The sequence below is a fragment of the Tyto alba genome, unplaced genomic scaffold (genome assembly GCF_018691265.1).
Source record: "Tyto alba isolate M040663 unplaced genomic scaffold, T.alba_DEE_v4.0 Super-Scaffold_42, whole genome shotgun sequence".
Taxonomy (NCBI): domain Eukaryota; kingdom Metazoa; phylum Chordata; class Aves; order Strigiformes; family Tytonidae; genus Tyto; species Tyto alba.
This window is the reverse complement of record NW_024881318.1, coordinates 26,108,854-26,123,316: the sequence shown is the minus strand read 5'-3', so window position 1 is coordinate 26,123,316 and position 14,463 is coordinate 26,108,854.

Genomic DNA, 14,463 nt, shown 5'->3' with positions numbered 1-14,463 from the left:
TTTTTTCTCATCAAGATAATGTGCATGTCAAAGGTAAGACATTTTTTCCACAAAATCACAGTAGCTCAGACTTTTTTTCAATCAAATATTGCTTCAAGGATCCCCAAAGCAGGTGAAAAAAACCCAGCTGGGTAGATATATGAAGATACCAATGTTCTACAGTTAACTTAAAAATCAGCCACAACTCCAATTCCTCTCTTGCTGTGAATTCCAAAGATTTAACAACAATAAAAAAACCCCACGTGTTGTGAATGCTGAGAAATCATTTATCTACAACTACAAAACAAGAATTCTCCATGCATTACATGCCAATTATCTTACTTTAAATGTGTTTTCTTTCATCTTAAAAACAGCACATTCATTGTTAATTCAAATCTGACTATTAAAATGGCTGAAAACCCTCTCAAGCAGCAGTTTTCCATCTCTCCTTGTCATGTAATGGTCTGACAGTACAACTCCAATTTAAAATCCTAGCATACACAATCCAATAGAGCTAAAGAAAACCTCACAGTTGTTTCTCTGTATAAGACAAGACATGTAAAAGTAGATGAGGCTGCATTGTGCAGGAAATGACGGACTCCAATCTTTTGGAGCAGGTTGCAACATCCAGATCTCCTCAAAGAGAACATCTTGCTGTCAGCTCCCTTTTGATTTTTAAAGATCATCCCTTTGAACATACCTTTCAACATCAAAATAGAAGGATACCATATAATGAAATGCAATTTCCCAAATAAACCATTGTCAAGCAATTTAGGTAGGTTAAAAATGATACTTCTAACTCTCTGCAAAAGACAATAGAAATGAAACCCCACGTTACTTTTCCAGTAGAGTATATAAACTCTTTGAAGGAGACATAATTTGTTACTATATTTAGGCTTTCCAGGCATTCTGTGACACAGTGCTATTTTTAGAAGTACTCATCCATACACACATTTCACTGGGATACAAAATAGACTGCCAGAGTGCTTTTAAAAAGCTCATATAGAACCAACAACAATGCATCTCTTAAAATTCTGATTCTCCATGTTGATCAAAATTCCCTTTTCATCAGCCACATACTTTGTTTGCACAGAGAGGAGTCCTACATTTAACTTTGCAAACATAATGGTTTTCTAGATGCATAAAGATCTATATTGTGCAATATATCTTTTTCCACATTACAGGTAAACTTTGTGGAATAATAGTTCATATGAAAACCATCTTTCTGTTTGTAGAGACAAAACATTCATACTCTAGGGACAGCTAAAACAGGAAGGCTGTATGTTATGTGTATGAGTAAAACTTCCACTCTCAGCTCTGATAAAGGGAAGTCCACTGCTATGTTAAGAGCTTGTACGTCAACACTATGACCTACTATAAACCCATCTGGGACTGCTACTTGTACTGACACAGCTATGTTAGCTGAAGTCCATAGTCAGCTTGGGCTGCACTTCAAATTGTAAAGAGCCCTGAGACTAACTGATGTAAAGCAGGATCCTGTTTGATAAAGTTAATGGAGTGATACTGATGTAAGTAAAAGGATTATAAGGATAATAACTGATTTTTCCAATCTTATTCCTGATTTATAAATAAGCTAATAAAAATGTAATGTTCCTCTTTATGCTTCTATTGTCAGTTTGTCCACCAAACTTTTGTCAAATAAATAATTCTATTCATCTGTAATACCTGATCTGGAGGCTAAAATCTGCACAGAAAAACAAGCTGTGAGAGTGTGCCAGCATGCTGTTGAGACTTTATTTTTTAAGCCAGTTGGATGCATTCCTTGGAGAACTCAGAATCATAGAATGGTTTGGGTTGGAAGGGACCTAACATTATCTAGCTCCAACCCCTGGGCCATGATCAGGGACACCTTCCACCAGACCAGGTTGCTCCCATCCCCGTCCAACCTGGCCTTGAACCCTTCCAGGGAGGGGGCAGCCGCAGCTGCTCTGGGCAACCTGTGCCAGGGCCTCACCATCCTCACAGGAAACAATCTCTTCCTTAGATCTAATCTAAGTCTGCCTTCTTTTAGTTTAAAAATGATACCCCTCATCCTGTTACTACATTCCCTGACAAAAAGGCCCTCCCTGTCTTTCCTGTAGGCCCCCTTTAAGTACTGGAAAGCCGCTATAATGCCTCCCCAGAGCCTTCTCTTCTTCAGGTTAAACAGCCCCAAATCTCTCATTGTGTCCTCATAAAGGAGGTGCACCAGCCCCATGATCATCTTCATGGCCTCCTCTGGACCCTCTCGAGCAGGTCTATGTTCTTCTGATGTTGGGGGCCCCAGAGCTGGATGCAGCACTCCACATAGGATGCCACAAGAGTGGAGTAGAGGGGAAGAATCACCTTTCTTGACCCGCTGGTCACACTTCTCTTAATGCAGCCCAGGATACAGTTGGCTTTCTGGGTTGCAAGCCTCCACATAATGACATCTTTACAACAAAACCCCTCCTACTTTTGACTTCTAAATTTGTTTTTGTTTGCTTATTTTATTTCATAAGGAACATTATTAAAATAGACATGTAGGCATATATATCAGGATTCTCTATGGATAAGCAAATAAACATTTAGAAGTGGAAAAAAAATTGTACTACTGCTACTCAAGTCACAATGTAAGGTAAATGCATACAGTCCTTTGTAGGCAACTGGATATTTACTAGACATTTGTGTGCAATAGAGGTAAATGTACTTTCAGTATATGTACATCCATTAAATCTTATATGGCATGGCATATGGATATCTATTTAGAGCCAGTTATAAATTAGCTGACCTCCTCTGGCAGTAAAGGACCTGTTTGACAAGACTACTTCTTGTAAGCCAAACACAAAACCTGACATTTGGCCTACTAAATACAAATAGCTATACATATTAGGAAAAGACAGAGACCTTAGAATGAAAGGTTTGCGCTGAGCAATCATTAGTTCAGATAGCCCCCTTCACATTTCAGAAGCTGGGTAGAGATGTTCTTGGTACAATGCTCAGCAAGAAGCCATTTCAGTGAGCAGGAGTGCTGGAACCATTTCCTGCTTCTGTCTCTAGGTCCACAGGAGGACTTGCTGCATCACATTCTGAGTTTCTTGTTGCTATCCATGCAAACACCTTTTCAAATTAATTTAGTAACTCCAAATCAAATTTATTTAATCTGAAGCAGCTGGTGCCAAATGAAGTTTTGACTTTGTGTCAACAGAGTCAATATCAAGTCCCCTTCTTGAAAACAGCATTTGAATAGGAAGAGAGAAAGGCAAATATAGCTTTTAAAAAGAATTCTACTGTAAATCCACAGCAGTACAGTGCACTTCCTATCCTACTATAGCAGGATATGTGCTTCCTTGAGGGTTTTCATCAAGGATGGAAAAAGGTGTCTGAATATTGCACTATGAACTATGGAACACAAACTGACTGTTCCATTTTTGAACAATTTATAATCTTTGAAAACCCGATTTCTGCAGCTTTTTTTATAGACACAGGTCATTTTAATTTAATAGTTATGTAGAGCAGGATTTGAGGAAGTCTTACTGTGAATGCAAAGTCCTGCCCCTCATGTCTGCAGGTGTCAGCTGAGTGCTACTGAGGCAGCTCTTGGAGCAAGGTTGGTAGATGCACCTGTGCAACTCTACAGGATCAAGACAATGTAGGGATTAACCACTTGGATCTCTTCAGTGTTAGAAGTTTTAGTCTGACTCAGAGAAGGTAAGCTGTGCTCTGACACTCACCCATACCAAGATCAATAGTGGGCCAAATGAAGAAAATACATTTGATCTCAGAATGAGCTATACAAGTAATGATCTAGTACACACAACAAAAAGTTTTGGGAAATAGGTTAATTCAGCCAAGCAGACTAAGAATTACTGTCCTTAGGGTGTACACCAAACATGCTGGGGAGTAGAGAACACTCTGCCTGTGAATTTAGATTTCATAGGTAAAAACGCTAAAATTTTATTGTGCAGAAATATGTGAGAGTAAGAACTTAGTTGAAGTACAGATTGGAGAGACCATTCTGTAAGCAGCTAACGTTTAAGAAGCAAGCCTTTTCCCATATTTGTCTTCCCAGATTATTTAAATGATTATGAGTTATTTCTTCTTCCTTATGAAATTAAAAAAAAAAAAAAAAAAAAAAAAAGGAAGTATTTACTGGAGATTTCATATTTTTCTCTAGCAGAGAAAAATACAGGCACCATTTTTAAATATATCTAAGAAACCAGGCATGTAGTCAATAGCAAAAGAGGTGCCTCAGGACAGCTCTTTTATATTGAAAATAATCCTTTATTGTGAAAGCTCTCTTGCACCATTTGAATGCTATTTACCAATGGCATGTACATGAGCATTGCTATTCAGCAGGCAGTGAAGCTATTACCACTGGTTCCTCAGATGGTGCTTTTGTACCAGGACTTTCTTCAGTAGTAGAAACTATAGCAGAATCTATGGCATAACTTTAGCAACGTTAGGTAAGTTATGAAACACCTTTGTATAGAAAACACACAATAGGAAAACAACATGACACTGAGTTTATGGAATATATTCCTATAGTCCTACATTTTTCTCTGAAGGATCCTCTGAAGGAGATGGAAGGAAAAGACAGAGAAGTTAAGGAAGACCTGAACAGCTTCAGCCTTGGTCTTGTGGTACCTTAGCTTCCCTTCAAGTTTATACCAAGGCAGATGACACTTGCAGCAGAAGCTTGGTGAAGGTTTTGTTAGCACACCACTGTGGCCTGAGGAAGCCTGCAACAATTGCCAGCTTTTAAGTCAAGCTACTGGTGTGCTGGAGAACTGGTGCTAGTGAGCAACCTGACACCCAGGAAAAGAGCCAGAGGGCTGGTCTTGATAACATGTCATGGCAGCGTTCACAGGCCCTGCTTGTCTCATCTAGCTTGATCTCTGCACATGTGAGTGCCAGATGTCTAAACATGAACAGTAAGGGTGCTGGAAGGGGCAGACAGATGAGGACTCTGCCTCAGGTGGAAGAAAGGCACAGATGAGTTACACTTAGCAGAAACGTTTCAGAAGCCTTGACATGTGTGCAGCCCAGGCTAATTGCAAAAGTGGTATCCCTGAGATGGTAGAGAATAGGTATTCATGTAGGGCTGTGCATGGGATGCACACATGGTGGTATTCCAAGTAACATCTTCGAGGTAGGTCTTTGGAAAGCTCTGAGAAAATGTGAATACAAGGCTTTCAAATTAACTTAGGTTTTCTGAGTAGAAAGAATAGACAGAGAATTGCAATTATGGACAACTTGAGAAACAGGGGATTGTAATAGGGTACTTCTGGAAATCAGAAAGATAAGAGAAGTTACAGCTTGTGCTGGAGTCTGCAGTGGGGGGCAATGCTTACTACTGAGCTCCTAACCTGGCAGATAAAGAGAAGAGCATGCTTTCTAATTCAGCTGTTTCAAAATGTGCACATTCATCTTAACTTCAGACATCTATTCTAATAGGGCGACACGCCTCACTTTGCGGGGAGTCTGCATGAAGATTATCCATCAACCAAGTTCCAGTGAGTCCTTCTTGCAGTCAGCCCTTCAGTTTTGTTAAGCCTGATTAAGATGCTCTGCCAGAGTGGTCACTACTGTTACACTGTTGATGCAGTGTCACAGTGGACATGCAGGGACAGAGACCAGAGAATATGACAATGAAATTTATCCAGCTGCAGGCAGCAATCAGTAGAGTTGATGGTTTCTCTTAAATGAAAACAAAAGACATTTGGGATAAAATCATGATTGACCCTCAACTGTTTCTATGGCAACCAGTTTCAAATAAGTTCTGTAACCAGACATTTATTTAGACAGAAATATTTCATAACTGAGGCATGCAATTATACACTATAAACAGTAAACAGTTCTGAAGTGAAAAGGGAAATTATAATTCAGAGCCAAACCCTGAGGTTTGAATTAAATAAAGATATACTCCTTAGCTGGCTTAAAATGACAGAGAAAATATGATTGCTCCTGTAGAAGTGTGACCATTTACTCACTCTTGCAGTGCATCACAGCTCAAAAACTTGGTTTAGATGAATCATTAGATAACTCAGTATTAATAAATTTGTGTGAAAATAAGAAGTAGTAATTACTAAACTAAAACCAGACAGAAGCCTCTCAGTATTACAGAGAACAGTGGGGAACACAAGTTATAGTGCAAAATTACTTCCTTTTGTATTCTTCTGTTAAAAAAAAAATAAAAATAGATTCCAACTGTAAATTCTTTATTAGTAAGGCATATACAGTGTATCTCCCTGACAGTGAAATTACACCCCATAGCTTAGAATCACTGCAATAAGTATTCTGGAATTGGTCAGCAACTTGACAGAAATTCTGAAAGTAAAAAACTGTGGGTTTATGTCACTGTGTATCAAGATGAATATTCCAGTTTGTATAATGTCCACTGCAGTTTATAGTGTTATTAATTCAATTTATTTCTCACTGTCCCCAGTTTTAGTTCTCAGTGAATTGAAGTTTTATGTCCTGACAACTTAGTAGTAAAACATAATTAATTAAGACTGAACAGTGACATTTCCCTTCCAGAATACAGATTTAAGCATAACTCAAGATTTGAAAAGCAGAAAATGTAAATTTAAGAACAGTTCTATTCCCTTAACCTTGACCCTCCTGGAGCTGGGAATTGCAAGTAGGAATGCTTACATCTGTAAGCAATTCAGCTGTGTTTACTGTGCTAGATTTAGCTTCACACAACTGACCTTGTGATCTGAGGTGGGTTGGGAAGTCTGAAACTCTGAGTTTCCTGATTCTTAGAGTTCTGCTGAACCTGGTGTTCTGCAAGAGCATAAGAAGCCCTGAAATAATTAACTCTACCTAAGCAGGTGTTTTAGTTCACAAATTTCTTACTAATATTTTAAGAAAAGGGAAACATTACTTATAGGGATTATGGATCTTTTAAACAGGCAGATTACTTACAAAGCTATGTGAGAAGATGTTATTGGGATAAATCAGAAGTTGCATAGCATCCTTGTGTGTCTTTATTTTTCAGGTATACTTTACGATAAAACAAGAGTTCAAGTTCTGCTTAAAATCTTTGGAGTTCTCTGTGATGAAAAGGCTGGTGCTGGTAAGGTCATGACTACCTGAAAAGTGGACTGCTGTGATGAAGGACTGAACACAAACCCCTTACAGTAACTATCTCAAGCAGAATGAGCACAGATGAACAGCTCTACTAAGGCTTCAGGGAAGAAGTGAGCCCATGGACAGCACTGAAACAGGAGTAAGTTATGTATTGAAGCCAGCTAAAAGCTCCTAACTCTGAGAGGTGGCATTTTTCTCAGGACAGCTGAGATTTTCTACCAGACACAGTCACTGTTCTAGAACCTGAGCCTGTTCTATTCAATGGTTGGTTTAGCAAATTCCATCACAGGCATTAAAAGTGGTCCTAAAGTCCTCCATCACTATTTCCATTTCACCTCCTCATTAAGATACCAGATTGTTGTTGTTTGAGCCCAGAGAGCAACTGAGCACAATGCAGAAGCTTGCTTACCCCTTCCCCTTCAGGAATGGGGAGGAGAAAATCAAACAAAAGGCTTGGGAATAGAGATAAGTACAGGGAGAGATGACACACCTATGATGGTCACCAGCAAAAGACAGACTCATTAGGAGATGAAAAAACATAAATTTAATTCAAACACTAACAACAATATCTAACCAAGAGAGTAAAACAGTGAGAAGCATTACCACATCTTAAAAACACCTTCCCCCACCCCTCCTTTCTTCCCCTGTTCAGCTGTGCTCCATATTTCTCTAGCTCCTCCCCAACAGCCACACAGGTGGGCAGAGGATGAAGGATACAGTCAATCCCACCACTCCTTCCTCCTCAGGGAGAGGAGTACTCACACTCTTCCCCTTGTCTCTCTCACAGGAGACAGTCTTCTATGAACTTTCTTGGATATGAGTCCTTCCCACAGGCTGCAGCCCTTCCTGAGCTGCTCTATCATGGATTCCTCCCTCATGATGCAATCCTCCCAACAAGAATTACAACAATGGGGTTTTCTTCTCACAGAGTCCTGGCCTCCTTTGGGCACAAACACCTACTCTGTCATGGAGTCCTCCACTGACTGCAGGTGGGCTTCTGCTCCACCAATGACCTCCATAAATGGCACAGGGGTAGCCTGCCTTCGCACCATGGGATACAGAGTCATAGGCACTTGAAATACATCCTGCTTCAGCAATATGTCACCTCTGTACAGAGGGAGGAGACCAGTGTTACTTCAACCTCTTAGAAATTCAAACTATTTAGTTTTGATGAAACTAAATTTAAGTCTAGTATTCGTACTCTGGCATATTTTCCTAAGTTTGTATCTCCTACAATCTGTTTACTTTCTTGCAAATTTGTTCTGTGGTCAAATATTTTTAAAGGATATGATAAAGTGAGCCGCCGATAATCAGTTGTACAGCCTCAGACAGTAACAGTGCTTGTATACAAAAGTGTGCACACAGGCAAGCATGCCCAGATACTGAATGAGTAAAAGTGAGCCATACTTTCTTCCTCACCCACTGCATGAATTTCTGACCATCCATTATATGATATTATGCACATAATTGGGGATGATGCCACACCAGTTACTAACTAATATAGACCAATAAATTACTGTTCTGATTAAGGTGTTGAAATGTTTTGCAAGGTTTTACAAACTCTGGGAGGTCTTCAGCATACTCAGAGTAAACCAGTCCCAATCATCAGGAAATATACAGTGTACAATTTTCATCTGACTTTTCAAGACATTCTATTTAAAAACAAATGCAATTTTGCTGTAGGTCAGGCAGATAGAACAGATAGAAATTGGAAAAAAATTAGGAGGTTTGAAATTGGAAGAGTGAAGTCACTAGTTTGAAATATAGTGAAGTTTTTTTTTAAGGAACTTAAGTAGCAAATTCATGGCTTGAGAGCATGAATTGAATTAACATTTACTTCCATGTGTTCCATGTATTAAGCATTTATTCTTTCTTTTCTGTGGTTTACCCCTAGAGAACAGTCTCACAATAGTATATTAAAATATCTGACACCAAGCATAAAATCAAACTTTAAAGATGTTCAACATCCAGTATTATGCAGCTAGAGTTATAGGCGTACAAAGATTAATCATTCTGACCTCTCCCTACACTTTTTACAGGTGCAGATAAGTAATTCAGTGTTTAATCCTGATTTTGTTAATAAAGCTATTTAACTCTGCTCTAAGTCTAATAAGCTTTAAAGCAGTGCATCTTGCTTTCAAATTACCACACAGTGCATCTGCAATAAACACTCAGGTGTAAAGGAATAAACATTTCAACTACTTATGCTCCTTTTATTAGGCAGAATTTTAAAAAAATAGGTTGTTCAATCATCAAGAAGTGAGGTTTTAAAAATTTCCTACTAAATTAAAATATTAGAAATTACTCTGATTAGTAGAAATGTTTCCACTCAACTGTAACACTGCTGTTCAGTAGATGAGAAAGAAGATACACTACTGGGTGGTATGGAGGGAGTTAAGGAATGACAGAAGAGGGAGGAATTCATGGGAAAGGACACTAACCCAACAGGTAAGCAGGCTTTATTAGCTCTGACTTTCTCTGTACCTGCCATCTGCAAAACTGTCTGTGTGTATCCTCTGCCTCCTAGGTCACAGGAAAGAGACAGTGTCACCTGCAACAGACAGGAATATTTACAGATCTGAACTGTTCACTTCTGGGTCAGCATGAGCAGGGCAGTGAAGAACAGCTGGGAACTGTGTAAAGAGAGACAGCATACAGGGCAAGGATTGGGGTACAGAAGGAAACAAAACTAACCAAGGTCCAAGTTGCCTGTATTATCTACAATGCTGGTGCACCTTAATATGCTGAATGGTCAATATTTGAACTTTCAGAAATATGAGCTTCCTACAGACTTTTTGCCCTGTAGAAGGAAGTGAAAGTAGTTTCAGCATCTAAAACAAAAAGAAAATAACCTGACCCTGTAAACTAACTGAACATCTACTAATATATAGTCCATGGAAATCAGCAGACAGAAGTCTGCTAGCTGGCTGTGTAAGTTTTTCACAGCTTCAAATGCTGAAAAAAACTAAAAGTAGCTCCACATAGTTTAAGAAAATATTGGTTATAGGCTTGCTAACCCCTATGTTAAAAACACCTATATTTCCAGTCTTTGGTGGGACATTTAAACAAATGTTTTCTCATTAGAATCACAGAATCATATAGTTGTTTAGGTTGGAAGGGACCTTAAAGATCACTTAGTTCCAACCCCCCTGCCATGGACAAGGACACCTTCCACTAGACCAGGTTGCTCAAAACCCTGTCCAGCCTGTCCTTGAACATTTCCACAGAGGGGCCAGCCACAGCTTCTCTGGACAACCTGTGCTAGTGTCTCACCCTCAGAGTAAAGAATTTCTTCTTTATATCTAATCTAAATCTACCCTTTTTGTGTTTAAAACTATTACCCTTCATCCCATCACTACATGCCTTTGTAAAAAGTCCCTCTTCAGCTTACTCGTAGGCCCTCCTTAGATACTGAGAAGCTTCTATAATATTTCTGTGGAGCCTTTTCTCCAGGCTAAACAAACTCAAATGTCTCAGTTTATCTTCATAGGCAAGGTGCTCTAGCTCCCTGATCATCTTTGTGGCCTCCTCTGGACCCTCTCAAACAGGTCCATGTTTTTCTTATGTTCAGGGCCGCAGAGCTAAACACGGTACTCAAGGTGAGGGTCTCATAAGAGTGGAGTAGAGGGGAAGAATTACCTCCCTCCACCTGCTAACCACATTTTTATTAATTTAACCCAGGAAATGGCTGGGTTTTGGGCTGTGAGCACACATTCCAAGGTCATGTTGAGCTTCCTGTCAAAAATCCCCAAGTCCTCCTCAGGGCTGCTCTCAATCTGCTCATCGCTCAGCCTGTATTTGTGTTCAGGATTGCCCCAAACCATGTGCAGGACCTTGCACTTGGCCTTGTTGAACTTCATGAAGTTCACATGGGCCCACGTCTCCAGCCTGTTGAGGTCCCTTTGGTGGCATCCCTTCCCTCCAACATGTCAGCTGCACCACACAGCTTGGTGTCATCAGCAAACTCGCTGAGGATGCACTCAATCCCACTGTCCATGTCTCTGACAAAGATGTTAAACAGTGCTAATTCCAACACCAATCCCTGAGTTATACCACTCGTCGCTGCTCTCCACTTGAACATCGAGCCATTGATGACAACAAATGGAGCATGATCATCCAGCCAATTCCTTATCCACCGAGTGTTCCACGCATCAAATCCATGTCACTCCAATTTAGAGACAAGGATGTCATACAGGACAGTGTCAAATGCTTTGCACAAATCCAGGTAGATGATGTCTGTTGCTCCTCCCTTTTCCACCAAATCTGTAACCCCACTGGAAAAAGCCGCAAAATTTGCCAAGCATAATTTGCCCTTAGTGAAACCATGTTGACGGTCACCAATCACCTCCTTATTTTCCATGTGCCCTAGCACAGTTTGAAAGAAGATCTGCTCCATGACCTTGCTGGGCACAGAGTGAGACTGACGGGCCTGTATTTTCCTGGGTCTTCCCTTTTTCCCTTTTTAAAAAAGGGGGTTGTGTTTCCCCTTTTCCAGTAAATGAGAACTTCACCTCACTGGCATGACTTCTCAAATATGATGGATAGTGGCTTAACCACTTCATCCAACAGTTCCCCCCTCAGGAACCACAGATACCTCTCATCAGGTCCCATGGACTTTTACACCTTCAAGTTCCTTACATGGTCTCAAACCTGATCTTCTCCCACAGCCAGTGGTTCTTCATTCTCCCAGGCCCTGACTTTGCTTTCTGCAACTGGGTCAGTGTGGCTGGAGCCCTGGCCAGTGAAAACAGAGGGAAATAAATCATTGCGTACCTCAGCCTTCTCCATATCCCAGGTAACCAGTCTTCTGTTCCCTTCCAGAGATGGCTCACATTTTCGCTAGTCTTCCTTTTATGACTGACAAACCTATATAAGTGTTTCTTGCTGTCCCTGATGTCCCTATCCAGATTTAATTCTATCAGGGCTTTGGCCTTCCTAACCCGATCCCTGGCAGCTTGGACAGTTTCTCTGTATTCCTCCCAGGCTAGCTGTCCTTAATTCCACCCTCTGTGGGTTCCTTTTAGTGTTTGAGTTTGTCCAGGAGCTCCTTATTCATCCATACAGGCCTCCTGGTGGTTTTGCCTCTTCTTTGGCATGCATCGTTCCTGAGCTTGGAGGAGGTGATCCTTGAATATTAACCAGCTTTCCTAGGCCCCTCTTCCCTCCAGGGCTTTATCCCATGCTACTCTACCAAGCAGATCCATGAAGAGGCCAAATTCTGCTCTCCAGTCCAGGGTAGCGAACTTGCTGTGCACCCTCTTCATTGCCCCAAAGATCTTGAACTTCACCATTTCACGGTCGCTGCAGCCAAGGCTGCCCTTGAGCTTTACATTCCCCACTGGCCCCACCTTGTTTGTGAGAACAAGGTTCAGCATAGCACCTCTCCTCATTGGCTCCTCTATCACTTGGAGAAGGAAGTTATCATTGATGCATTCCAGGAACCTCCTGGATTACTTATGCCCTGCTGTGTTGTCCCTCCAACAGCTACTGGGGTGGTTGAAGACCCCCATGAGGACCAGGGCTTGTGAACATGAGCCTGCTCCTATCTGTCTATAGAGGGACTCATCTGCTTGGTCTTCTTGGTCAGGTGGCCTGTAGCAGATCCCCACTATAATGTCTCCCGGTCCTGCCTTCTCCTTAATCGTGACCCATAAGCTCTCAGTCAGCTCCTCATCCATCACCAGGCAGAGTTCCATGCAAACCATCTTTCCAGTGACATAGAGGGCAACAAGCCCTTCTTGTCTCCCCTGTCTGTCCTTCCTACAGAGCCTGTATCTTTCCATTCTAACACTCCAGTCATAGGAGCCATCCCACCATGTCCCTGTGATGCCAATAAGACCATAGCCTTGCAGGTGTGTGCACATGTCTAGCTCCTCTTGTTTATTCCTCATGCCACATACATTTGCACACAGACATTTAAATTGGGCCCCTGGTGAAGCTCACTCACAGGTTCGAGAGGCTGGAATACCTTTGTGTTGCTCTCCAAGTGCTCTCCTGCTGGCCTGTGACCCCTCTCCAGGTTCTGGGCATCTACTGCTGTCTCTGGCATCAAGCTGGTAGGATTGGCATGGATTGAAGTTCCCCTCCTTCAGCAACTTTATTTTAAAGCCCTCTTCATCAGCTTGGCAAGCCTAAGACCAAAGGTGCTCCTCCTTCTCTGACAGAAGGACCCCATCAGCCTCCAGTAGACCAGATTTCTGAAAGTGAGTCCCACGGTCTAGGTAGCCAAACCTCTGGCTCTGGCACCAGTCCTGTAGCCTTTTGCTGATTTGCCAGGTTTGACTGGTCCTTTCAAACCCCTTCCCTTTGACTGGTAGGACTGATGAAAAAACTACCTGTACTCCAGGGTCCCTTACTGCTTATCCCAGGGCTCTGTGTGGAAGTTTCTGGCTGTGTGACCGTGGTCTGTGAGTCCATTGCAAACTGCACTTGGAACCAATAATACAAACCTGAGTTCAAATGTAGCAACATCTGAGTCTTTCACCCCCCAAAATTTCCCAGTTTCCATGTACCTTGGCCAGTACCTAAAGGGATCCCCCCAGTTCTGTGGGTTTGGCTGCCTGTCCTAGGACAGATCAATGTCAGATTGTCTGAGGGCAGCTTTCATCCTGCTGCCAACATCAGTCAGTACCCATCCCCAGGGTACAACAACAGAGGATGGTGGGCTCCCCCACTGCCTCTTCCAGAGGCATGTTGATGCCTTAATTGCAAGGACAGAAGAGATATTTAGTCTTTTAATACTTTACGATTTATAGAATAAATACAATATATAATCCTTCTAGTTCTCTGCTAACAGCTAAAGCAACAGTCAGGCTAAACTTATTTTTTGCTTAGAATATCTACAGATTACATGAGAGAGGTACTTGATTCTCCAATACTTTTTCTGAACAAGACACTTTCTTTGAAGGGGAATATGGATCTGACCAAATTTATTTCAAAATGAAAAAAAAGCCCACACAAATATATATATACAGACTATAATATATATTCTTCGTAGCTATTTGCTCAATTATTGAGTTGAAAGTCCTCAGCACTTGTATTGTTTGAAAAAGTATGACCCTTTTGTTATTTGCTCTTTGTGGTTGACCAGCTGAGTTATGTGAGCTTATTAGTTTTAAGCAGATGTTGAGAAGTGTAATGGTGGCAGCTAACAGATAAAACATTAATGATCGGTAAGCATTTACATGAACACCTAGTAATCACTCTCTTTTCATCAGCCAGCAAAGAAATGACCTGATAATTACAATAAACACTGCTCTGCTTTATGAAAAAGTGTAATTTGTTTTAGTTATTCAACTTGTATTTTTGTTCCCTCAGCATCACTGCTACTATTATTGCGAGTTGGTATGTGCAACTGTTGCATGGGAAGAGAGACTAGAGATTTAGAGGGGAATAAAAAAAAGACAAAAT